Below are 26,468 nucleotides of genomic sequence, written 5' to 3' on the forward strand. Positions count from 1 at the left end.
GGGGTACTTACATGCCTAAGTCAGTTGAGTGACTTACTGTTGATTTCAGCTCAGGTCATGATCTCAGGATCATGAGATGGAGCCCTGAGTTGGGCTCAAGCTCAGTGGGGAGTCTGCTTGAGGAGTCTCTCTCTCTTCCATTTCCTCTCCCCCTCTGTGCACGTTCTCTCTTCCTCTCTCTCCCTCTTAAAAAAATAAAAATCTTTAAAAAATAAAAATAAGGGTAAATTTATAAAATACTTAAAATAAGGTATCTGTTACATTTCTCAGAATAGTTAATTACCAATATCTGATTCTAAGAAGGTCATCTTCTAGGCAATATTTGGGGAAAAATATGGAAGTTCAATTATTTGAGAACTTCATCACTCTGTGATGGAGTATATTATAATCATGAAGTATCAATGTTCACATGGGCATTTCTCCTTTGCTTGTCATACTTGCAAAGATACTGGAATATTTTCTTCATGATAACACAGAATAAGGGACCCTTAATGAAAAATTAGAAGGTTGTAAAATGCACCTAACTCACACTTCACTATACTTAAAAGTGTTTAGCTACCAGAATATTGTAATTTCTCTTTGGTATCAAATAAGCCAACTTCCCTATCACAATGAATGGTAAATTCTTGCATGGGAATTACATTTCCCCCTTTGTCAAAGTTTACAAAGTTCTAGAACAGCCCAATATTTGTGAATGTATATGGTATTCAAATATGTTTGAAGAAATTCATCAATCTGAGATTGATGTTGTAGCTGACCGGGTAATTTTTGACCAAGTGACAGAGACGATAGAAATTTTATTACAAAATTAGGTCCAGAAATGTGCCAAAAATGTAATACTAAATTTATGTATGTTAGTGTAGTTTTGAAAACCAAGCTGCTACCTCCTGATTTGGCCAGTTCTGTCTGATGACTAGTAGCCTTTCACCATGCATTAGATAAACTATAATTCTTGAAACATGACTACATCCAGACCTTTCTCACCATATTACCACAAATTTCAGATGTAATTTTCAAACTTCACTTGTAATCTCATTCTCCTTTGTACTCCTTCTGTTCAATTTACCTGCATTTATTGTAAAATTTCTAACGTTTTTGCATGCTCTCTTTACATGACTGCACCACTTTCTAAACTGTAAATCTCTCAAAGGCAGGTAGCATATTTGTGATTAGATAACAAGTGCTTAGCACAAGTAACAGCGCTTAGCATATGTTTAGCACTCAACAAAACCTTACTGAATAAGCTTAAAAACTTTCAAGAGCTACCTAGAGCATGACTAACTGGGTGGAATAAAGTCTTTTGAGGGTTTCTGCAGATTACAGCAGATCCCTAAAACTTGCTCTCTTCTCAAATCTAGTAGCTAATATACAGAACTCTGGAGGTTGGAATAGAAATAAAATATTCCTCAAATACATTCTGAATATTTTCTGAATACATCTGAACATATTCTGAATTTGAGTATAGACTGACCCATTGTAACAACAATAAAATATTCATTTATCTCCCACCTCTCTTCACCCACAAAGTAGGCCTAAATCATTTTGTCAAAATGATTTTCATGTAAATTCAACTATAAAACTAGGGATAGAATTGTTAGGTTTATAGCTCTGTGTAAAATTAAATATATTTATAATAAATGCAAACAAAATGAAGTAGATGGACTCCTTCATGTCCCTTATCGGATTTCTTATTTTCCTCTTTTCCTGTCCAGAGCCACACAATACTCTACATAGTCTACAAGTGGGTCTCAGAAGACAGGTCTCAGACTTGATACTCTCAAATATCATGGGAGAGCAAGTGAGAATTCTGCTGTCATTTAACAGGCAAAGACTGAGGGGCCTGCAACATATTATACACTAGCTTTTCATAGCAAGAGGTGTAAAAAAATAAATAATACACACACACACACACACACACACACACACACACCACACCACCACCCCAGCAGTGTCTCTAAAAGTGATGTGAACCAAAATTGCTGATTTAGTCAAACAGAAGATCTGTAGGTGTCAACATTCATTTTATACTTTCCAGGACTGTATTTGTTGACATTTTCTGCTGGAATAAAGTAACACACTCCATCATGTTGAGAGAGGAATGCCTAGCCCCCACTCCTCCTGATGGCACTTAGACCAGAGATGTGCCCTTGGAGAGAGAAATCAGCCAACTCATTAGCTATTAGCTCACTGAAAGATAAAGGAAGAAAAGCAAAATACACATAGAAAACACAAGGACAAAAAGTCAACTTTTTCTGCTGCTTCTGACTTATAAAACTACAAAAAATAAAACAAAAACAGAAGAAAAAAGGGTCAACAAAACTTTCAGATACTTTTTCTACTTAAATTCCACAAAATAATGGCATGAAGAAAAAGAATAACCACATAAAATTGTGTATTCAGTGCTTCACCCTGATTTGTGCCAGTCCCCCCCAAAAAATTCCTATTTTGAAGTCTTAACTCCCAATATAACTATATTTGGAAATAGAGCCTAGAAGAGTTCATTCACATTAAATGAGGTTATAAGAGTGGGGCCCTAATAAGATAGCACTAGTGTCTTTATAAAAAGAGACAGAGTTTTCTTTCACTCTTGTCCCTGTTTCTTTCTTGCTCAACTGCAAACTTTAAGTTTAACTGACCTATTACTCTCAAGTGTACAATGTAATGTTTCGACTGGTATATTAGCAAAATACCACCATAATAAGTCCAGTTAATATCCATTACCATACATTGTTACACACATGGTCCACTCAAATAGATATTATTTTTTTTTAAAGATTTTATTTATTTTTTAGAGAGCGAGCGAGAGAGAAACAGCATGAGAGGGGAGAGGGTCAGAGGGAGAAGCAGGCTCCCCGCTGAGCCGGGAGCCCGATGCGGGACTCGATCCCAGGACCCTGGGATCATGACCTGAGCCGAAGGCAGACGCTTAACCATCTGAGCCACCCAGGCGCCCTAGATATTATTATTAATTATAGTCTCCATGCTGTACTTTATATCCCCATGACTTATTTTATAACTGGAAACTTGAATCTTTTGACCCCCTTTTACTGTTTCATTCATTCCATACCCCCTGCTTCTGGCAACCACCAGTCTATTCTCTATATCCATGAGCTCAGGTTTTGATTTCATTTTCTAGATTCCACATATAAGGGAGATTGTATGGTATGTCTTTTTCTCTAGGACTTATTTCACTTAGCAAAATGCTTTCAAGGTCCATCCATACTGTTCATAGCTGAATAATATTTTTTTGTAGCTACACACTTTTTTTTTATCCCTTCACCTGTCAACACTAAGGTATTTTTATGTCTTTGCTATTGTAAAGAATGCTGCAAAGAACATGGGGGCACATATATTTATTTCAGTTAGTGTTTTCATTTTCTTTAAATGAATACCCATAAGTGGAATAGTAGTTTAATATTTAATTTTTTTGAGGAAACTCCATACTGTTTTCCATAGTGGCTGCACTGATTTACATTTCCACTGACAGTGCATGAGGGTTCCATTTTACCCATATCTCTTGTTTTGTTGAGTGTTTTTGTGTTTATTGGTTGGTTTTGTTTATTTTGGTAATTGCTATTCTAGCAGGTTTAAGGTGATAACTCATTGCAAATGTGACTTGTATTTCCCTGATGGTTAGTGATGTTAAACATCTTCTCATGCTCCTGTTGGCCATTTGTATGTCTTAATTGGAAAATATCTATTCAGATCCTCTGCCCATTTATATTTGGATTGATTTTTCTCTTGGGTTGTAGGGGTTCTTTATATATTTTAGGTATTAACCCCTTATTAGATATGATAGGCAAAAACTTCTTTCCTTTCTATAGCTGGCCTTTTCATTTTGTTGATGGTTTCCTTGGCTTTACAGAAGTTTTTTAGTTTAATGGAGTTCCACTTATTTTTGCTTTTCTCGTTTTTGCTTTTAATGTTTTACTCAAAAAGTTACCACCAAGACTGATGGCAAAATATCTTACTGCCATTATTATCTTATAGGAGTTTTAGGGTTTCAGGTCTTACATTATTTAATCCACCATTTATTTATTTTTGTGTGTAGTGTAAGGTAGTGGTGGAGTATCATTTCTGGCATGTGGCTGTCCAGTGTTCCTAGCAACCATTTACTGAAAAGACTACTCCATCCCCACTTTATTTTCTTGCTGCTTTTGTTGTAAACTAATTGACCATGTACCTGTGGGTTTATTCCTGGGCTCTCTGTTATAGTGATCTGTCGTTATGCCAGTACGATACTGTTTTGATTCCTAGAGTTTTGTAATATAGTTTAAAATCAGGGAGTGTGATGCTTCCAGATTTATTTTTCAGGATTGCTTTGGCTATAAGGGGCATTCTGTGGTTCTAGTTGTGTGAAAAATGCCATTGAAATTTAAATAAGGATTGCATCAAATCTGTAGATCTAGTAATGGACATTTTAACAGTATTCTTAAAATCCATGAGCATGGAATATCTTTCCATTTAATTATGTCATCTTCAGTTTCCTTCATCAATGTCTTATAGTTTTCAGTGTACAAATCTTTCACCTCCTTGATTAAATTTATTCCTACGTATTTTACTCTTTGATGCAATTGAAATGGGATTGTTTTCTTAATTTCTTTCTGCTACTTCATTACTACAGTATAGAAACATAATTTCTGTATACCGATTTTTGTAATCTGTGACTTTACTGAATTCTTGTTAAATTCTAATTTTTTGGTGTTTTAGGATTTTCTATAGATAATCGCATGTCATCTGCAAATAGTGACAGTTTTATTTCTTCCTTTCTAATCTGTTTTCCCTTTTACTTGACTAATTGCTCTGACCAGGATTTCTCATAATATGTTGAATAAAAGTGGCAAGGGTGGGTAATCTTGTCTTGTTCATGATCTTCCAGGAAAAGTTCTCATCTTTTCACACGAGTATGTTACATATGGACATGTCATGTTTATTATGTTGAGACACATTCCCTCTCTACCCACTTTGTTGAGAGTTTTTATCAAAAATGAATGTTGATGGGGCGCCTGGGTGGTTCAGTTGTTAAGTGTCTGCCTTCGGCTCAGGTCATGATCCCAGGGTCCTGGGATCAAGCCGCGCATCGGGCTCCCTGCTCAACGGGAAGCCTGCTGCTCCCTCTCCCACTGCCCCTGCTTGTGTTCCCTCTGTCGCTGTCTCTCTCTCTGTCAAATAAATAAATAAAATCTTTAAAAAAAAGTGTTGAATTTTGTGAAATGGTTTTCCTGCACCTATGGAGATGATCCTATAATTTTTATCCTTTATTTTGGTTATGTGGTAGGTCACATTGATTTGTGGATATTGAACCATCCTTGCATCCCTGGAATAAATTCAACTTGATTGTGATGTATGATCCCCATAATGTATTGTTGAATTTGGTTTGCCAATATTTTGCTGAGGATTTTTGCATCTATGTTAACTGGGGATGCTTATCTGTTACTTTCTTGTGGCATTCTTGCCTGGTTTTGGTATCAGGGTAATTCTGGCCTCATAAAAATTAGTTTGGAGTTATTCCCTCTATTTTTTGAGAGAATGTAAGAAGAATTGGTATTAATTGTTCTTTTAATGTTGGAAAGAATTCACTAGTAAAGTATCAGATCCTGGACTTTTATCTGTTGGGAGTTATTTGATTATGGATTACCAGTTATCTGTCTGTTCAGATTTTTTATTTCTTCATGATTCAGTCTTGGAAGGTCCTATGTTTCTAGGAATTTATACCTTTTAGGTTGTTCCAATTTGTTGATTATATAATTGTTGTGGCAATCTGTTATGATCCTTTGTATTTCTGTGGTATTGTATTTCATTTCTGATTTTTTTATGAGTCTGGCTAATGGTTTTATTTTTTTCAAAGAAATAACTCATAGTTTCATTTAATTCTTCCACTGTCATTTTAACTTTATTTCTGCCCTGATCTTAGTTATTTCCTTCCTTCTATTACTTTTGAGCTTTATTCTTCTTGTGCTAGTTCCTTGAGGTGTAAAATCAGGTATTTGAGATTTTTCTATTTTTTTGAGGTAGGTTTTTAACATCCTTGTAGAACTGCTTTTACTGCATTCCATAAATTTTGCTATATTTTATTTCCATTTTCCCTTCATGGTATTGTAAAATTTTTCTTTTGATTTCTTCTTTGACCCATTGGTTGTTCAATAACATGTTCTTTAATCCACACATATTTGTGAATTTTCTAATTTTTTTTCTTGTAATTGATTTCTAGCTTCATACCACTGTGGTCAGAAAAGATGCTTCAAATACTTTTAATCTTCCTAAATTTTTTAAGACTTGTTTTGTGGCCTAACATATGATCTATCCTGGAGAATGCTCCAAGAACACTTGAGAAGAATGTGTATTTTGTTGCATTTGGATAGTATATTCTCCATATGTTAAGTCCCTCTGGTCTAATATGTGATTTAAAGCTGATGTTTCCATATTGATTTTCTGTCTGGATGATGTCTGCATTAATGAAACTATGGTATTAAAGTCCCCTACTATTATGGTATTGCTATTTCTTGCTTTAAGTCTGTTAATATTTGCTTTATATATTTAGGTGCTCTTATGTTGAGCACATAAATATTTACAGATGTTATCTCCTGATTGCTGGGTTACCTCTTCCAAAAGAATTGTACATCCTATTGAATTTTATATTTCTACTTGTCTGAATGCCATCTAAAATACTGACTTAATGACTTGCTTGTTTCCCATATTTTACTACTAGAAGAGAGGTTGCTGAATGATTCAGTGCACTACATAATGTAGAGTCCTATAGATACTTTTTAAAACCTTCTCATATAACAAATGAAAACACTTAGAATATGTACGTGGTGTTGGCTTGTGTGTATAGCCAAGTTATAGCTAAATAGTATTTAAAGAAATCTTTTGCAGGGGTAAAAGTTGTTTGGTTGTATGTATATAACCAGTTATTAAAATTTCTCAAATGTGGCATTTGGAGTGAGCAACTTAGATTAATAGATAATCAAACTTATTTGAGCTGTGTTCTCCTTTGAAAATTAAAATGAAAATTTAGACCTTAGTTTGGATGGACATTGCCATAGAAAATGCTGTTGGATATATCTAGTTAATAGAGGCATCTATTTAACTCAGATTACTCTGATAAAGGAAAATGTGCATTGAAACAACTTGTAAATTAATAAGGTAAAAATGTGTACAGTATTACATAATCAATAGATACTTTTATGGAACACATGGATTCCTATGCCATGTTAAATTTAGAGAAAATGCTTCTCAGCATTATCATTTGTCTTTATGATATATAGTGAAAAACTCACAAAATAGAATGCCAAGATTATTTATTAGCTACTGGACTCAGATTTGCTTAACACTATATGATTTTATCATTGTCTTTCCTTTAGTGTCAACACTTTTTTTTTTAAAGTATTATTTGAGTTGCTGTATACTTGAAACATTTTTTCTCCAATAAGAATTACTACTTTATGTAGCCTAGATACTAAAGTACAAATACTCTGGCCATAAGATCAGGATTATTGACACGAGTCCCATTCATGTGGAGTTAACTGAAAATTATAAAATATAATCCTTTTAATCTAGGAGTATAAAAATAAGATGGGCTCAGTAAACAAAGCTTTGCAAGAAAAAAAAAAGGAAGCATTGCCTGCAAAAATGAAGTCTATTTGAAAAAAAAAAATGTTCTACAGTAATAAGTTTTTTGTAATCTCCTTCCTTCCTCAAAGTGTTATAAATCAATGTTGATGAACCAGAGCTTCATTATTCTCTCAACATAAATGAGTTCTGGATGAGTAGGCAAGGAGATATTTATAAGCCTATTTAAGTGCATTGATTTAGAGTAGTAAGTGAGCTCATAAAAGCACAGAAGACAACTGAAAGTAAACAGCATGAAACAGATATGGTAATTTAACACTGGGTTATTCTTTTGATGCTTGAAGGATATGCACAGTGTATGGGTGAGGAATCCACACTGCTTCAGGAAAAGGAGGAGGTATTAGTCAAAGGGTACAGTTAGATAAGATGAAAGTCTTAGAGATCTGCTGTAAAGAGTAGTGCCTCTAGTTAACATAAGAGCTACTCTTCTAATTTTTCAGTATACAAAATTGTTATCACAAATACTAACAATAATAACACTGGCAGGAGGAAACTTTTAGAGGTGATGAATGTGTTTATGGCATAGATTGTGGTGATGGTTTCCCAGGTGGATATTTATCTCCAAACTCATTGAGTTATATACATTAAATATGTACAGCTTTTTGTAAATCAATTGTACTTAAATACAGTGATTTTTTAAGTATGAATAAATGCTGAGTTGACTACTACTAGTCAAGTCCATGTCAGCTGGTATATTAAATGGCCTGATGAATTAAACCTAGATAGGATAATGAATTTTCTTACAGATATATTTTGTATATACATGAGAACAAGAGTAATTTAAATGTTTTTTAAATAGACATCATACTTTTTGTCTTTTCCTTATGTAATTTCTATTCCAGATAAAGATGTGACATTTGTGCATGAACTTTTTATTGACATAATATTTGTGTAAATTAAGGATTATAATTTTTATCTATATTTGGTAGCTGAGTATTTAAGAGATGAGAAACTGAGTGAGCTAATACTACTTCATTGTTAAAAAAAAAAAAAAAAAAAGACTTTGAAAAGAAACCAAGCATGGTTTCATAGTGACCGAACAAGGAAAAAGTTGAACTTGAGCATTACAACTCTTTTGAATGCATTAATATATTCAATTATTGAGGCATTGAATATCCCATGGTTATTCTTCTTCAAATTCTTAATAAAAATTTTTAGAAGTTCACTTGAAATCTATAATAAATAAATGGATCCAGAAATACACAGAGGGGATTCAGGGCTTATTCAGACCACCATTTATTTTCCAGCAAACAGTTAGTGCTTTATATTGGGATAGGATAATTCCAGTAAAGGCTCTTCTCTGTAGAAATGACTTTACAGTCCCTTAAAATAATTGTAGATTAAGTGGCTCTTTTATAATTCAGCAGATGTTGACCTTAGATAAAATACCTCTGTTTGAATCCAGGACATTGCATAGCATTGCTGTTACCTCCATGCATGTCAGAAGCAAAGGTGCTATGGCAAGAATTCATGATAACAAACCTTGTATTAATACTATTTAAAAAGATATGACCAGAATTATCCTGTTGACTAGTTTAATTAATGCATAGGTAAAATATAATGGAGGCCCATAGAGGAAACTAATCTTAGTAATTTAAAATAAAACATTTTTATACATGTGTATAAATATGAAATTAATACTTCTCACCTTACAGAGAACTCAGCAATAAGGTTCTTAGAATTCCTATGCCATATTGGCCTCTGCTGATACTAAGTTGCTGGAACCACATGTAATTCACTGATAAGTCATACAACAATGAAAGGATACTCCTCCCCCTTTTTTTTTGATAACCCAGAAGGAATCAAAAGGCTGGAAGAGTATTAACATCGTGGAAAACATATCCTTAGGTATGATAAATCAAAACTTTTTTCTTTCATTAAGTAATGAAAGGAGTCAAGAGAAAGAGAAACACAAAAACACAGTAAATCAAAATGAAAGCATTTGGGTTTTTTTCATGATTTTCTATTAAGCAAATTACTAACAAAATTATTGAAGTAAATCCCACTTGGTCATGGGGGATGATCCATTTAATGTATTTTTGGATCCTATTAGCTAAGATTTTGTTGAGAATTTTGGAATCCATATTCATCAGGGATATCAGTCTGAAATTCTTTTTGATGGGGTCTTTGCCTAGTTTGGGGATTAAGGTAATGCTGGCCTCATAGAATGAGCCTGGAAGCTTTTCTTCTGTTTTTAGTTTTTGAAACAGCTTCAGGAGAATAATTATTTCTTCTTTGAATGTTTGGTAGAATTCACCAGGGAATCCATCAGGCCCTGGACTCTTGTTTTTTGGAAGGTTTTTTGATCACTGCTTCAATCTCGTTGCTTCAATCTCGTTACTGGTTATTGGCCTATTCAGGTTGTCAGTTTCTTCCTCTTTCAGTCTTGGTGGTTTAAAGGTTTCCAGGAAGGCATCCATTTCTTCCATGTTGCTTAATTTATTGGCAAAAAGTTGTTGATAATAATTTTTAATAATTGTTTCTATTTCCTTGGTGTTAGTCGTGTTCTCTCCCCTTTCATTCATAATTTTATTAATTTGGGTCCTTTCTCTTTTCTTTTGGATAAGTCTGGCCAGTGGTTTATCAATCTTATTAATTCTTTCAAAGAACCAGCTTCTAGTTTTGTTGATCTGATCTACTGTGTTTCTGGTTTCTAATTCATTGATCTCTACTCTAATCTTAATTATTTCTCTTCTAATGCGTGGCTTAGGCATCATTTGTTACTTTTTCTGTAGTTCTTTAAGGTGTAAAGTTAGTTGGTGAATTTGGGATTTTTCTATTTTTTTTTTTTTTGGATTTTTCTATTTTTTTGAGTGAGGCTTGGATGGCTATGTCTTTCCCCCTTAGGACCGCCTTTGCAGTATCCCATAGGTTTTGGACCGATGTGTTTCCTTTCTCATTGGTTTCCATGAATTGTTTAAGTTCTTTGATTTCTTGGTTGACCCAAACATTCTTGAGCAGATTGGTCTTTAGCTTCCAAGTGTTTGAATTTCTGCCAAATTTTTTCTTGTGATTGCATTTCAGTTTTAAAGCATTATGGTCTGAGAAGATGAAGGGAATAATCTCCATCTTTTGGTATCAGTTGAGACCTGACTTGTGACCCAGTATGTGGTCTATTCTGGGGAAAGTTCCGTGTGTGCTCGAGAAGAATGAGTATTCTGTTATTTTAGGGTGGAATGTTCTGTATATATGCATGAGGTCCATCTGGTCCAGTGTGTCATTCAAAGCTCTTTGTTGATTTTTCAGCTTAGATGATCTGTCTCTTGCTGAGAGTGGAGTATTGAGGTCTCCTACATTTAACATATTGTTATCAATATGACTCTTTATTTTGGTTAACAGTTGGCTTATGTAGATGGCTGCTCCCATGTTGGGGGCATAAATATTTACAACTGTTAGATCTTCTTGTTGGATAGACCCTTTAAGAATGATATAGTGTCCTTCTGTGTCTCTAACTATGTCTTTAGCTTAAGATCTAATTTGTCTGATATAAGAATTGCTACCCCAGCTTTTTTTGAGGTCCGTTGGCATGGAAGATGGATCTCCATCCCTTCATTTCCAGTCTGGATGTATCTTTAGGTTCAAAATGAGTCTCTTGTAGACAGCATATGGATGGGTCCTGTCTTTTTATCCAATCTGCAACCCTGTGCCGTTTTATGGGAGCATTTAAGCTCTTCACATTGAGAGTGATTACTGAAAGATATGAATTTTTTGTCATCATGTTGTCTGTGAATACCTTGTTTCTATAGATTGTCCCTGTAAATTTCTGTTCTATATCACCCTTGGGGTCTTTCTCCTTTTATAGAACCCCCCTTAATATTGCTTGCAGGGCCGGCTTAGTGGTCACATATTCTTTCAGTTTCTGCTGGTCTTGGAAGCTCTGCATCTCTCCATCCATTCTAAATGACAGCCCTGATGGATAAAGTATTCAATGAATGTGATAGAACACATTAATAAGAGGAGAGAAGAAGAACCATATGGTCCTCTCAATTGATGTAGAAAAAGCATTTGACAAAATACATGGAACTGGAGGGTATTATGCTGAGCAAAATAAGTCAATCAGAGAAAGACATGTAGCATATGATCTCACTGATATGAGGAATTCTTAATCTCAGGAAACAAACTAAGGGTTGCTGGAGTGGTGGGGGTGGCAGGCATGGGGTGGCTGGGTGATAGACATTGGGGAGGGTATGTGCTATGGTGAGCACTGTGAATTGTGTAAGACTGTTGAATCACAGACCTGTACCTCTGAAACAAATAATACATTATATGTTAAAAAAAAAAAAAGAAGAAGATAGTAGGAAGGGAAAAATGAAGGGGGGGGAATTGGAGGGGGAGATGAACCATGAGAGACTATGAACTCTGAGAAACAAACTGAGAGTTCTAGAGGGGAGGGGGGGAGGGGAAGAGGGGGATGGGTTGGCTGGTGATGGGTATTAAAGAAAGCATGTATTGAATGGAGCAGTGGGTGTTATATGCAAACAATGAATCATGGAACACTACATCAAAAACTAATGATGTAATGTATGGTGATTGACATAATAAAATAAAAAAGTGCAAAAAAAAAATACAGCATTCTTTCCTAATTAAAACTCTTCAGAGTATAGTGATAGAGGGAACATTCCTCAAGTTCATAAAATCCATCTATGAAAAAACCCACAGCGAATATCATCCTCAATGGGGAAAAGCTAAGAGCATTTCCCTTAAGATCAGGAACATGACAAGGATGCCCACTCTCGTCACTATTGTTCAACATAGTACTAGAAGTCCTAACAACAGCAATCAGACAACAAAAAGAAATAAAAGATACTCAAATTGGCAAAGAAGTCAAACTCTCTCTCTTCACAGATGACATGATACTTTATGTGGAAAATCCAAAAGACTCCACCCGCAAATTCCTAGAACTCATACAGCAATTCAGTAATGTGGCAGGATACAAAATCAATGCACAGATATCAGTTTCTTTCTTATACACTAACAACACAACTGTAGAAAGAGAAATTAGAGAATCGATTCCATTTACAATAGCACCCGAAACCATAAGGTACCTCGAAATAAACCTAACCAAAGAGGTAAAGGATCTATACTCTAGAACTACAGAACACTCATGAAAGAAATTGAAGATGACACAAAAAGATGGTACAACTTTCCATGCTCATGGATAAGAATAAACACTGTTAAAATGTCTCTGCTACCCAGAGAAATCTATACTTTCAATGCCATCCTGATCAAAATTCCAGTGACATTTTTCAAAGTGCTGGAACAAACAATCCTAAAATTTGTATGGAATCAGAGAAGACCCCAAATTGCCAAGGAAATGTTGAAAAAGAAAAACAAAGCTGGGGGCATCACGTTGCCTGATTTCAAGCTATGTTACAAAGCAGTGATCACCAAGACAGCATGGTACTGGCACAAAAACAGACATATAGACTAATGGAACAGAATAGAGAACCCAGATATGGACCCTCAACTCTATGGTCAAATAATCTTCGACAAAGCAGGAAAAAACATGCAATGGAAAAAAGACAGTCTCTTCAATAAATGGTGCTGGGACAATTGGACAGCCACATGCAGAAGAATGAAACTCGACCATTTTCTTACACCATACACAGAGATAAAGTCAAAATGGATGAAAGACCTCAATGTGAGACAGGAATCCATCAAAATCCTAGAGGAGAACATAGGCAGTAACCTCTTTGACATCGCCCACAGCAACTTCTTTCAAGATACATCTCCAAAAGCTAGGGAAACAAAAGCAAAAATGAACTTTTGGGACTTCATCAAGATAAAAAGCTTGCTTCTGCAAAGCAAAGGAAACAGTCAACAAAACAAAGAGGCAACCCACAGAATGGGAGAAGATAGTTGCAAATGACACTACAGATAAAGGGCTGGTACCCAAGATCTATAAAGAACTTCTCAAACTCAACACCCCAAATACAAATAAGTCAAAAAATGGGCAGAAGACATGAACAGACACTTCTCCAAAAAAGACATACAAATGGCTAACAGACACATGAAAAAATGTTCATCTTCATTAGCCATCAGGGAAATTCAAATCAAAACTGCATTGAGATACCACCTTACACCAGTTAGAATGGCAAAAATTGACAAGGCAAGAAACAACAATTGTTGGAGAGGTTGTGGAGAAAGGGGAACTCTCTTACACTGTTGGTGGGAATGCAAGTTGGTGCAGCCACTTTGGAAAACAGTGTGGATGTGCCTCAAAAAACTAAAAAAGAGCTACCCTATGACCCAGCAATTGCACTACTGGGTATTTAGCACAAAGACTTTCAAACTTCTATCAGAAAAATGTGTTGGAAATTTACATTTACATTACATTTTACCTCCTAATTTAAATTTCAGACATTAAACATAAAATATAAAACCCTAAAAATACTAGAAAATGTTCAAAACTAAAGGATAAAGACTCATTCAACAAGTTATAATATGAAGGAATCCTAAGAGAACAATTGTTGAATTTAATTACATAATATTAAACTTTTTTATAAAAGTATATCAGGAACAAGTTTTGTTTTTTTTTAAAGAAGTAATAGGAAAATATGTAAAGCTTATGTAAGAGAAAAAAATTATTTTAAAAATGGACTGAAAAAAATAACCCAATAAATGGAAAAGTTTGTAAATACACAAACCACAAAAAATACATTAAAATTAATTTTAAATATAAGCAAATATTTAACCTCACATGCTATCTGGGAAGAAAAAAGAACAATTTTTCCTTCACCACTCTATAAGGTAAAAATGAAAAAAAAAAAAAAGATTGCCTCTTTGTTTTGTTGACTGCATTTAATATATTTGGTAATGCTAAGGATTGGCCTAATAGTGGGGAAATGTTTGTGACTATTTCAAGAGAGTATTAACTGGTGTAACATTTTTGGAAGGCAATAGCATGATAACTATATTTAAAATGTCCCGTGATTTATAGATTTCAAAACTGGAGGCCTGTATCTACATTCCCCTTCACCCATTTTGCCTGTTACTCTACCCTCTTTCCCCTGCTAACCATCAGTCTGTTCTCTCAATTTATATGAATAATTCTGCTTTTCAGTTGTTCTTTAGATTCCACATATGAATGAAATCATATAGTGTTTGTCTTTCTCAACCTGACTTAATTCACTTAGCATAATATACTCTAGGACCATCCATATGTCACAAATGACAAGATCTCATCCTTTCTATGGCTGTATAATAATCCATGACCTATATACCACATCTTCCTTATCCATTCATCTATTGATGGACACTAAGTTGCTTCCTTTTCTTGGCTACTGTAAATAGTGCCAAAATAAATATAGGGGTGTGTGTATCTTTTTGAATAAGTTCTTACATTTCTTTGGTTCAATACCAAAGTAGTGGAATTACTGTATCCTATGGTATTTCTATTTTTAATTTTTTGAGAAAACTCCATACTATTTACCATAATGGTTGTATCACTTTACATTCCCACCAACAGTACATAAGGGCTCCTTTTTCTCCATATTCTCACCAAAACTTGTTTCTTGTCTTTGATTTTAGCCTTTCCGACAGTGTAACATGTTAGCTTATCGTGGTTTTGATTTGCATTTTCCTGATGATGCGTGATGTTGAGCATCTTTTCACGTGTCTGGTGGCCATCTATATGTCTTTGGAAAAATGGTTATTCAGGTCCTCTGCCCATTTTTTTAATTAGATTGTATTTTGGTATTGAGTGAATTTCTTAATGTATTTTGGATATTAACTCCATATGGGATATATTATTTGCATATATGTTCTCCCATTTAATAGGCTGCTTCTTTGTTTTGGTTTTCTTTGCTGTGCCAAATCTTTTTATTTTGATGTAGTCCCAATCATTTATTTTTGCTTTTGTTTCCCTTGCTGTAGGAGACGTACCTAGAAAAATGTATCTATACTCCATGTCACAGAAATTACTGCTAGGTTCTCATCTAAGGTTTTCATGGTTTCAGGTTTTATATTTAGGTTTTTAATGCATTTTGAGTTTATTTTTGTGTATGGTATAAAAAAGTGTTTCTTTTGTCCAGTATTCTCAGCACCATTTGTGGAAGAGACGGTCTTTTCCCCATTGTGTATTCTTGGCTCCTTTGTCATAGATTAATTGAGCATATAAGCATGGGTTTATTTCTTACCTCAGTCCTCTTAAACTTAGATTTGTTTTGTGGCCTGATATGTGCTCTATTCTGGAGGTTGCTCCATGTGCATTGAAAACAATGTGCATTGTTGTTGGATAGAATATTCTGTATGTATCTATCAGTTCAGTCTGGTCTAGTGTATCATTCAGAGACACTGTTTCATTGTTGATTTTTCTGCCTGAATGATCTATCCATTGATAAAAGTGGGTGTTAAAATCCTCTACCACTAATGTATTACTTTTAATTTCTTTGTCAAATCCTTTTGATTATTCCCTTTATCATCATATAATGCCCTTCTTTGTCTCTTGTTACAATATTTGTTTTAAAGTCTATTTCGTCTGATGGAAGTATTGCTACCCTGACTTTTTTTGTGGGAATTCATAATGCCTAACTAGATAAGATTTAATAAACACATGCCTCCCTAGATGAGACTAATTGAAAAGCAAAGAAAGAATGTCCAGAAAACTGGGCCTCCTTTAAATTTTCTGTGCTGAAAACAGCTGGATCCTTGTTGCAGCTCAATACACTCATCCACAATAATCTCATCCAGTCCCATCCATGTTGATGCAAAAGTTGGGTATTCATCCTTTCTGATGGCTGAGTAATATTCCATTGTATATATGGACCACACTTTCTTTATCCATTCATCTACTGAAGGGCATCTTGGCTCTTTCCACAGTATGGCTGTTGTGGACATTGCTGCTATGAACATTGGAGTGCTAAGTGAAATAAGCAGAGAAAGTCAATTATCATATGGTTTCACTTATTTGTGGAACATAAGGAATAGCATGGAGGACATTAGGAGAAGGAAGGGAAAAATGAAGGGGGGGCGAATTGGAGGGGGAGAAACATAAGAGACTATGGACTCTGAGAAATAAATTGAGGGTTTTAGAAGGGAGGTGCTGGGGGGATGGGTTAGCCCAGTGATGGGTATTAAGGAGGTCATGTATTGCATGGAGCAGTGGGTGTTATATGCAAACAATGAATCATGGAACACTACATCAAAAACTAATGATGTACTCTATGGTGACTAACATAACATAATAAAAAAAAAAAAATACACTCATCCAGGGAACAAATGCTTAGGAGAAACATTTATCTTTGGTGGTCACACACTCCATGCATTTCCTGTCCGCATGCACTGTCATAGCACAGCTTATTCTAAGCACACGATGCTCCCTATGTCAGTGTCCTGAGTATTAAGGCTTCTCACTCCTTTTTGTTTTTCTTATTTCCTTGCTGTATTGATAACATTCACAATAAAAGTGGAGGCAGAGTCTGTCTTGGGACCTTTCAGGACTAGAGCATCTGGTCCCCTCGCCCTCTCCTTTCTCCTACAAAGGTGTCTGGAATAATCTTTCCACTTGCTGCCTCAGGTTTTGCTGGCCAAACCCGAAATTTTTTTTTTTTTTGCTTCCATTCACGTGGTAAATGTTTTTCCATTCTTAAACTTCCATTCTGTATGTGTGTTTATTCCTAAGATGAATTTCTTAGTAGCAGCATACAGATGGGTCTGGTTTTTAATCCCTTCTGCCACCCTCTATCTTTTGGATGAAGCATTTAGTCCATTTCCATTTAAAGAAATTACTAACAGGTACATACTTAGTGTCATATTGTTAACTGCTTTCTGGTTGTTGTGGTAGCTCTCTGTTCTTTTCTTCTTGTCATGTTCTCTTTGTGATTGATGAGTTTCTGTAGTGTTTGGTAAGGTTTTGGATTTGTTGTTACTATGACATTTATATATAACATCCTAAGTATATGGTCATCTATATTAAGTTGAAGTTCAGATACATTCTAATTTTTTTTTTTTACTTCTCTACATTTTATGTACATTTTTAAGACTGTCATCTTTTATATCTTTTTGGTAATTTTCTTACATGTAATGATGACATTTTCTTTTCCACTTAAAGATGTACCCTTAACATTTCTTATAAAGCTGGTTTAGTGATGGCAAACTTCCTTTAGTCTCTCTGTCAATTCTAAATAATAAACTGGCTGTTTATATGTCATGCTACACTTTTCTGGCCTAAAAATTTTCTGCTGAAAAAGCAGTTACTAATCTTACAGGGTTTCCCTTGTACATAATATTTTGCTTCTCTCTTGCGGTTTTTAAAATTCTCTTTCACCTTTGACACTTCAGTTATGTGTGGTGGGGTAGACCTCCTTGGGTTTATCCTGTTTGGATCTCTGAGTGCTTCTTGAGCCTGGATCTCTATTTCCTTCCCTGAGTTAGGGAAGTTTTCAGCTGTTATTTCTTCAAATAAGTTTGATACCCCTTTTTCTCTTCTTTTGGTGGTACCCCTACAATGTCAGTGTGTGTTCACTTAATGTTCAAGAGATCCCTCAACCTATTTTATTGTTTAAAAATTCGTTTCTCTTTTTGCTGTTTAACTTGGGTGTTTTCCATTGCCCTGTCTTCCAGATGACTGATACATTTTTAGGCACCTGCTAATCTCCTGTTGATTCTCTCTAGTGTATTTTTTCAGTTATTATATTCTTTAACCTTTGATGGGTTTTTTATATTTTATGTCTTTTTATTGAGAGTCTCACTGAGTTCTTTAACTCTTCCCTCCAACCTGGTGAACATCTTTACAATCAATCACTAATTATTTAAATGCCTTATCAGGCATAGTGCTTATCTCCATTTCATTTTGTTCTTTTTCTGAGGCTTGGTCTTATTCTTTCCTTAGAAACAAATTCTGAGTGTGTTTCTATGGATTTGTGGAACAGCTAGTTCTAAACTTGAAGGAATGGTATCATGTATGGTTGTCCTCCATGTAGACTCTAGGTACTTGGTGAATTTTACTGGTTGGCTGGGGGTTTCTGGGGCTCTATGCACACTGGGCAGCCTGGTGGGACAGCTAAAGCTGAGTGGGTGCAGGCGAGGGGGGTCCCAGGCTTCTAGATGCTGAAAGAACTCTGGCAGGATACCTGAAGTTAAAGTGGAGTCACATAGGGGGTTCCTCGTGGGGTGGCTGCAACTAGGCTGGCATGGATTGGGGGTTCCTAGGGCACTCTATGCAGGGGGCACCCTGATGGCTGGATCCAAAGAAGACGTCAGCCAGGAGGTACCAGAGCATTCTGCACCAGGGGGTGCCTTAGCAAGCCATCTGAATCCAAAATGGTAGGGCCTGGAGTGTTCTGTGGTACTTTGCATCTGTGTCACCTTGACACAAAGTCTGGAGCTATGGAGAATCCTAACCAGGACTGTCCCAGTGTCCATGGCCCTGTGGCAGTTTTGGTCAGATCTGTGGCCTGAGGGCGCAGGAATCACTGAGGTGGCAGGCTGCTTATGGTGTCCGCACTGCACTAGTCTATGCTTTCAAGGTAGAGAAGTGTAGACTGTCAGCCCCTCCCACCAGGTGAGAGTTTGAGCAGCTCCCGGTTTGGCAGATTTCCAGGACTGACTCCTTTATATGCTAGTTGTTCTTTTAAATTGTGGCACTTTGTGTGTGTGTGCCCCAGGGCATCCAGGGCAGAGGTGGGCTAGGGGACTTGGAGCTAGCTGAGTCCACATGTCCATTATGGTGCCCAGATTCTGCTCCTTTTCATGTTATTAAGGTGAGTGGGTATTAGGGGAGCTTAAACTTACCTTGAGGATCAACTAAATATCCACTAACAGAAATGTTCTTTAAATCATGGTACAAAAATACAGCAAACTGTTAAAAATCATATATAATGAAATAGATTCATATGTACAACCGACGCAAGTTCTCCAAGTCCTATTAAATTTAAAAAAAACAATTCATAGAAAATTCATATGGTCTGATGACCTTTATAAAGAAAATCACACTGTTCACACAACTACAAGTCCTTTCATCACTACTCACTCACAGTTCCTTGACCAAGTTTAAAATACAGATATACAGATGACATCCTGTAACACTGACTTTTTGAGAAGTAAAATGACAGTGCTGGAAAGGAAAATGTTTCTCATACTAATCACTGTCAATCCATTATAACTCTTAGAAGATAAAAACATACTGCATGAATGTTTACCAACTGCAAACTCCTAAGAATCTATCAACATTTTACCAATATATTGTAAAAATACTTGATACGTGAGGGGACAAGCATGTTTAAATGTGAAAGACAAGTAAGTTTCATTTGAAAATAAATTAGAATTTAAAGGAATGTGAACTTCACATACACTATTGTGTTTCATTCAGGAATACCAGCTTGTACGATAAAGCATTTTCAAACATATGAGGCTTTCAATACACAACAAGGATTTGATTTTACTGCTCATCTTGCTTATAATCTCTCTGCCTGGAGGTTACAGAAAGCATTCTATAGACTCTTGAATAAAAATGATATTAAAACTCAGATGAGAAGTTTCTACATAATTGAGTCTAATCAAAAGGGAAACTGTTCTTTAGCCAGCTTACTAGATAAGTCCTAAACTTGGGAATAAGCTTTAGCAGGTTTAATAATGTCAAAGCATTTCACGTTGCCACCCGATAGAGAAGAAATTGCCATAAAAAGCTTCCAGAAAGCAAGTCAAACAGATGTTCAGCTCCTGAATTTAAGAAAATGCTTATAACACCTTTTAATTTTCATTGGTAAAAAGCATAACTTAAAAAAAATCTTTTTCTTTTATTATCACCTGCTGCCTTGGTGTTCCCTAGGAAAAGTAAAGCTTAATGAGATATTCTTATGTAACAATAGAGGTTCTTAAAAGAAAATTAGAATGCTTTCTCCTGAAGGGATTTACCGATTAATTTGCACGATCACCTCAATATAAGGGAGGAAATGAAAGAAAAAAATTTAGAAAGGGAAAGAATTTTTTTTCTTTTTTTCCCCCTATGTGTTAATTATACAGAGAGTGTTGGCTGCCTTCTCCCAGTGTGGTATATTTATTTTTTTTAAAGATTTTTATTTATTTATTTGACAGAGAGAGAGATAGCGAGAGCAGGAACACAAGCAGGGGGAGTGGGAGAGGGAGAAGCAGGCTTCCCGCAGAGCAGGGAGCCCGATGCGGGGCTCGATCCCAGGACCCTGGGATCATGACCTGAACCGAAGGCAGACGCTTAACGACTGAGCCACCCAGGCGCCCTGGTGTGGTATATTTAGGTTTTCATGCAGGTGGCTCACTATCAGTCATGAAGGACAGGTAAGCATCCGCAGCAGAATGTTCGGAGGCTGGTAAACATGCAGGGCATACTCAAGGTGTAGAATATAACTCTTCAGCTCTCCTTATTTTATTTTTTACTTTTGTTTAGTCTTTGCTAAGGAGTGAAGGGGGAAAAAGTATAAGATATTTAGAATTTATCTGTGATTAATATCCCCTCCTGGTGTACATACAGGCTGTGGACAGCTTACACCAAATCCAGGGACACACTCCCCTACCTTACACACACAGGGGAAAACACAAAGAAAAAATAGACTACCTATTTCACAAATGACCTCAATAATCTCTATTATACGTTAAACTGTATCCATTATACAGGATTCTATGTGGTTATGAAATTGTTTTATCCCTCGGGCTCATTAAGCCTTTTGAGTTTGTCACTCAATTTTTGGTTCTGTGATTACCAATATTTATGTCCAAGAATGTCATTTGAAAAGCCACATTATTTTAAAATTATCATAAGCAGCCTTAGTATTATTTGGACTACATTAATTGTGATCCCTGAGACTCTTGCTCTAAGCAGCCATCATACAGATCCGTGGGAAATTGTCTTTCTTGAGATACAGCAATGCTCTGGTGCAGCCGACATCACAGAAAAAAAAATAAAAGGCAACTCAATATGCTACGTAAGAGACGCACTACTCAGCTGCCAGCCAATTTCCTATACACTGTAAAATTGGAATTTGAGAAAGCCATTGGAGAGGTCTCTTCATAGAAATAAACACCCTAACATACAACCAAAGACTAAAGGGAAAAGTCCTCTGAAAAGGAACATAATAGAACACTGGAGTTTCATTAAGAATTGGCCATATTCAGTAGTAAGGAGGAGGATTTCACCATGTAATTTTTCTAACTTAAGAGACAGTTCCCAGAGAGAACTTAATCTCTGAATTTAAGCAACAGGCAATGCGCAGCAAAAAAAAAAAAAAAAAAGCTACCCAAACTAGGAAGGACATGACCACAGAAATGCCTGTACCTGGAACCCCTGGGTTGAGTGGCTTCCTTCCTAGGACTGAAAATTAGCCGGTCACTGTTAAGAGTTACCTAGCTTCCCTCTGCCAGGGTCCATGTAGGAAAAAGGATTTAGCTACTATTAAATCTTTATTTCTCTGCCCTACCAAGTTTGACTAAAACTTAGCCAATAGTTTTGCATTATTATGATAAGCAAGTTAATATCCCCAGTGTTGCCATTAATGAAAAAGCAAGGCAAATCTCTACTCTCAAAGCTTTTAGTTTATTAGTAACAATTATAAGTTCAAAAACTAATATATCTAAAGAGGAAGAGAAATACTAGGAAAAGAATCCAACTATGTTTCCATTTACTTGAAAACTATCATTAAAAAATACAGGAATGCAAAGGCTGCCTGCTAGGGCTGTTTAACAAGTATCTCTAGTGGCCACAAAATATAAATAAACAAAATACTAGGTACCTTTGTAGAACCAAACAGCTTAAGTAAATTTTTTTGCTATATACATGTTCATAAATAAGTGATACACTTATTCTAAGGTAAGTTTCTTACCAAAAGGGTTTTATAAAGGACTCATTTTAAGAAAGCTCAGCAAATTCATGAAGTCATTCAAATAGAATCATTTTAATACTAGGAATATTGTAATTTCTATACCTCTGACACAAAAGTGAGAATATTTCTATAAGTGCATTTTCTCAATGCCTGCATTGATAAATAAATCATCAACTTGTAACAAAATTTCCAAGTTCATCCTTTCTGAAATAGCAACACCACCAACAAAGTCTTCAGTTTTAACAGCATCTATCTACATTCCTATCACAAGAAAGTGAGAAAACACTACCAACAAACTTATTTTATCTTCCTAGTATTTCAAACTAGAAAAAAAAAAATGCCTGTTTCAAAAGATAAGGTCTACTTTTTAGATATTCAAAATGTGTTCCATTATAACCTAAATTATATTATTACCTTCTGAACATTTTTTGCTATATGTTTGGACTCAAATTAATGTCCTAGATAGCAGAAACCATTCACTTTTGAACCATAGGAACACTACAAAGTCACATGGCTGGAGAATACTTACAACAGGCAGCTTTCAATTAATAGGTGAGAGACTTTGTCTGTAGGTATCAGGATGGGAGTTACTTATTTGTCATATACTAAGAACAGCAAGAAGGGGCCTGTTGTAGGGAAGGTAAGTCAAGTGTCATCATATCTGGTGTTGTGCCACAAGTCTCAAAAAGAATTTATTATTTTATTTAAAGTATTTATTAAAATGAGGATATGTCTATAGATAAATATCCACATCTATATAGATTGATTTTCTTTGCTTTTCTCATAGGTGATTACCACTGTTGCATATCATCTAATCTGCTGTTGATTCCCTCTAGTGTATTTTTCATTTCATTTATTGTATTTTTCAGCTCTGATTGGTTCTTTCCTGAGATCTGTGAGCATCTTTATGACCATTACTTTGAACTCTTCATCAGATAAATTACTTCCAATTCATTAGGACTTTTTTCTGGCGTTTTATCTTTTTCATTTGTTTGGAAGTTAATCCTCTGTCTCCTCCTTTTGTTTTACCTTTTGTGTTTGAGTTAGGCAGAACAGCTACCTACTTCACCATCTTGAAGTAGTAGTCTTGTGTTGGGCCATGCTGTAGGGCTACTGCTAGTGAAGCTTCGGCAGGCTTGCCAGGGCATGCTGCTTTGGGGCCTCCTCAGCAACTGGTTAGAGCTCAAGCAGACATGAGCTAGGGTCTCAGGGCACATTGGCCTAGCCCTAGTAGGCTGGCTAGAATGCCTGGATCCTGCCTCTGTTGACAGTTCTGAGTTCCAGCAGTTCCCAGCTGATTTGGCAGACACTCCAGGATTAGTAAGTAGATTTCCTTCAATTACAGTCTAGTTGACCTTTAAGCTGTTCGTTTTTTGTGGTGTTCCAGAGCAAGGGAGTCTAGGTGTGGGCCTCTCACCGATAACCCTCCCTTACTGCAGGTTTCTGCACTGGGGATGGGTTTCTGTTGTTACCATATCTCTGTCTCTCCTACTCTTCTCTATGTGGTCCCTCCATTGTTGTTGTATAGATAGATGATGTTTGCTCAGATTTCAGTTCTTCAAGAGGAATTGCTCAAAATGTAGGTGTAGATTGAGTGTGTCTAGGGGAGGAGGTGAATTCAGGGTTTTCCTCCACTGCCACCTTGGACCGCCTCCTATATTTGGATACTTTAAAAGCTTCCCTCTGGTGGTGCCCCACCCCTTGGCTCCAGGGAAGGATGAGACTGGAGGGGTCCTCAGGTAAAGCCAAAAGCAGATCTAAGTGGTGGGACTTTGGCTATAGCCAATGCACATGAATGCTATCTGCATATCTCTACTTAATCTGCTCCACTCTTCTCTCCCTATTCTCAAGAAGACAGAGCAGATACAGAAGGTGAGGCTGCAAAGTAGGATGAACACTACAATGATACAGGCACTTCCTTGAAGGCAGTGATGAAATAAGGCACCAAGCTGTCCAACAGGGAGGGCAACATGTTCTCAGTGGCCTACATGAACATGGTCAGGGTAGAGGATCTATTCAATGCTTTCTCTCCAGCAATGATCAGAAAACATATCCTCCTACAAAAAGTTGCAGCTGATTAAGAACTATTAGGGGCGCCTGGGTGGCTCAGTCGTTAAGCGTCTGCCTTCGGCTCAGGTCATGATCCCACGGTCCTGGGATCGAGCCCCGCATCGGGCTCCCTGCTCGGCGGGAAGCCTGCTTCTCCCTCTCCCACTCCCCCTGCTTGTGTTCCTGCTCTCGTTATCTCTCCCTCTGTCAAATAAATAAATAAAATCTTTAAAAAAAAAAAAAAAGAACTATTAGGACAAAGGGGAGTCCAAACTGGAGTCCATATGCCTCATGGTATTGGAATTGTTGGATGAGTATTTGAAGCTAATGCAACCAATCCAGAGAGTAAGGTCTTCTCTCTGAAAATGGAGAGAGATTATTTCTTGTACAATTTGTTGAAGCTGCAAATGATGATGATCAAAAACAAATGACAGTTTCCAAAGAGCATACCAAGTGGCTTTGGTTAAAAGCAAAAAAGAGATGCAATCCACACACACAATCTGCCTGGGGCTGGCTCTTAACTTTTCTTCAGATCCTTAATAACCCAGAGCTTGCTTGCACACTGGCTAAAATGACTTCTGATGAGGCCATTGAAGAACCTGATAGTCTGAACAAAAACTCCTAGAGACAGCGGTCTCATCAGTTGCTTAGAAACAACATGTGGACAACAGACTGCAGGGAAAGAATATGAATATGGCAAAAGGAAAGAAAACTGAGTGTATAATCGGTATCCTTCTTCCCCTCAAGAAAGTCTTTTTACATATCTCCATTCCTTATATTCTTTGGATTTTCTAGCAAAGAAACCCATTCATGTATATAGAATCAACTTTTCAGACTACAGCATTGGGAACACTGTGTTTGTGTTTGTCTTGATCTTCCTGGTGTTAAGTTACTACTGTACAAAAGTACTAATAACTTCATTTTAAATACACAAAAGTAACTTCCAAACACTTATGTAGAAGATTAAAAATGTCTTTGGTATTTTAAAATCTGCACCAGGTGAGGTGCCTGGGTGGCTCATTTGGTTAAGCAACCTACTCTTGATCTCAGCTCAGGTCATGATCTCAGGGTTGTGAGACCGAGCCCCATGTCAAGCTCCATGCTCTGCATGGAGAGTCCGCTTGAGATTCTTTCTCTCCCTCACCTCACTTGCATGCACCCTCTCTTTCTCAATAAATAAAAAATCTTAAAAAACAATCTGAACCAGATCTGCAAGGGATGTGTCCTATATTGCAGTGAATATATAACTTATTAATTGGTACATTCCTGCCCTTATTCTTCTTCAGGATTTTCCTTTCAGTAGGAATCCATAAAAATTAGATTGAATAAAAAAGAATTTCTGGCCTGGGGCTCACACACTGAAATGTCTTCTATATCATATATGATGGAGGTCTTGTGTATGTGTGGCAACAGGGACTTCCCTTATTCACTCTCCTTCTGTTCAGGTTAGTAAGTACTCTTCCCAGTAAATATCCACTTAAATATCCCCTGTAACCCTAAAAAATGAGGGGTGGCGGCTGCCTGCGAATCTGGCTTCCAGTGAGCATGAATCTAAGTGATTACTGTGATCCTTCACTGTGGGACAATGACAAGTCTTGGCACAATATCAACAACTAGGAGCTATTAAAAATAAAATAGGCTCCTTGGACAATCACACATATTTGAGAGACAACCAAGAGCCAGGGCACAGTTGACTGATAAGTTTTATCTTCTACAAGGCTAAACCTTCAAGACTGGGAGAGGGAGCTGTTTTATCTAATGCACAGAAACCAACACAGAGGGTCAAGTAAAATGAAAACAGAGGAGTATATTCCAAACAAAAAAACAAGATAAACCACGGGAAAAAACCTTAATTAAGTAGAGATAAATTACGTGATAGAATTCAAAGTAATGGTCATAAAGATGCTCACCAAACTCGAGACCAGAATGGATGAACACAGTGAGAACTTCAACAAAGAGAAAATATAAGTACCAAACAGAAATCATTGAGCTGAA

The 26,468-nt window shown here is 36.3% G+C and overlaps 1 pseudogene; it reads left to right on the forward strand.

The window, feature by feature from the left end:
• The first annotated feature begins 24,215 nt into the window (after positions 1–24,215).
• Positions 24,216–25,189, forward strand: LOC110585671 (annotated as a pseudogene).
• The last annotated feature ends 1,279 nt before the right edge of the window (positions 25,190–26,468 follow it).

The sequence above is a fragment of the Neomonachus schauinslandi genome, chromosome 7 (assembly GCF_002201575.2).
Source record: "Neomonachus schauinslandi chromosome 7, ASM220157v2, whole genome shotgun sequence".
NCBI lineage: Eukaryota > Metazoa > Chordata > Mammalia > Carnivora > Phocidae > Neomonachus > Neomonachus schauinslandi.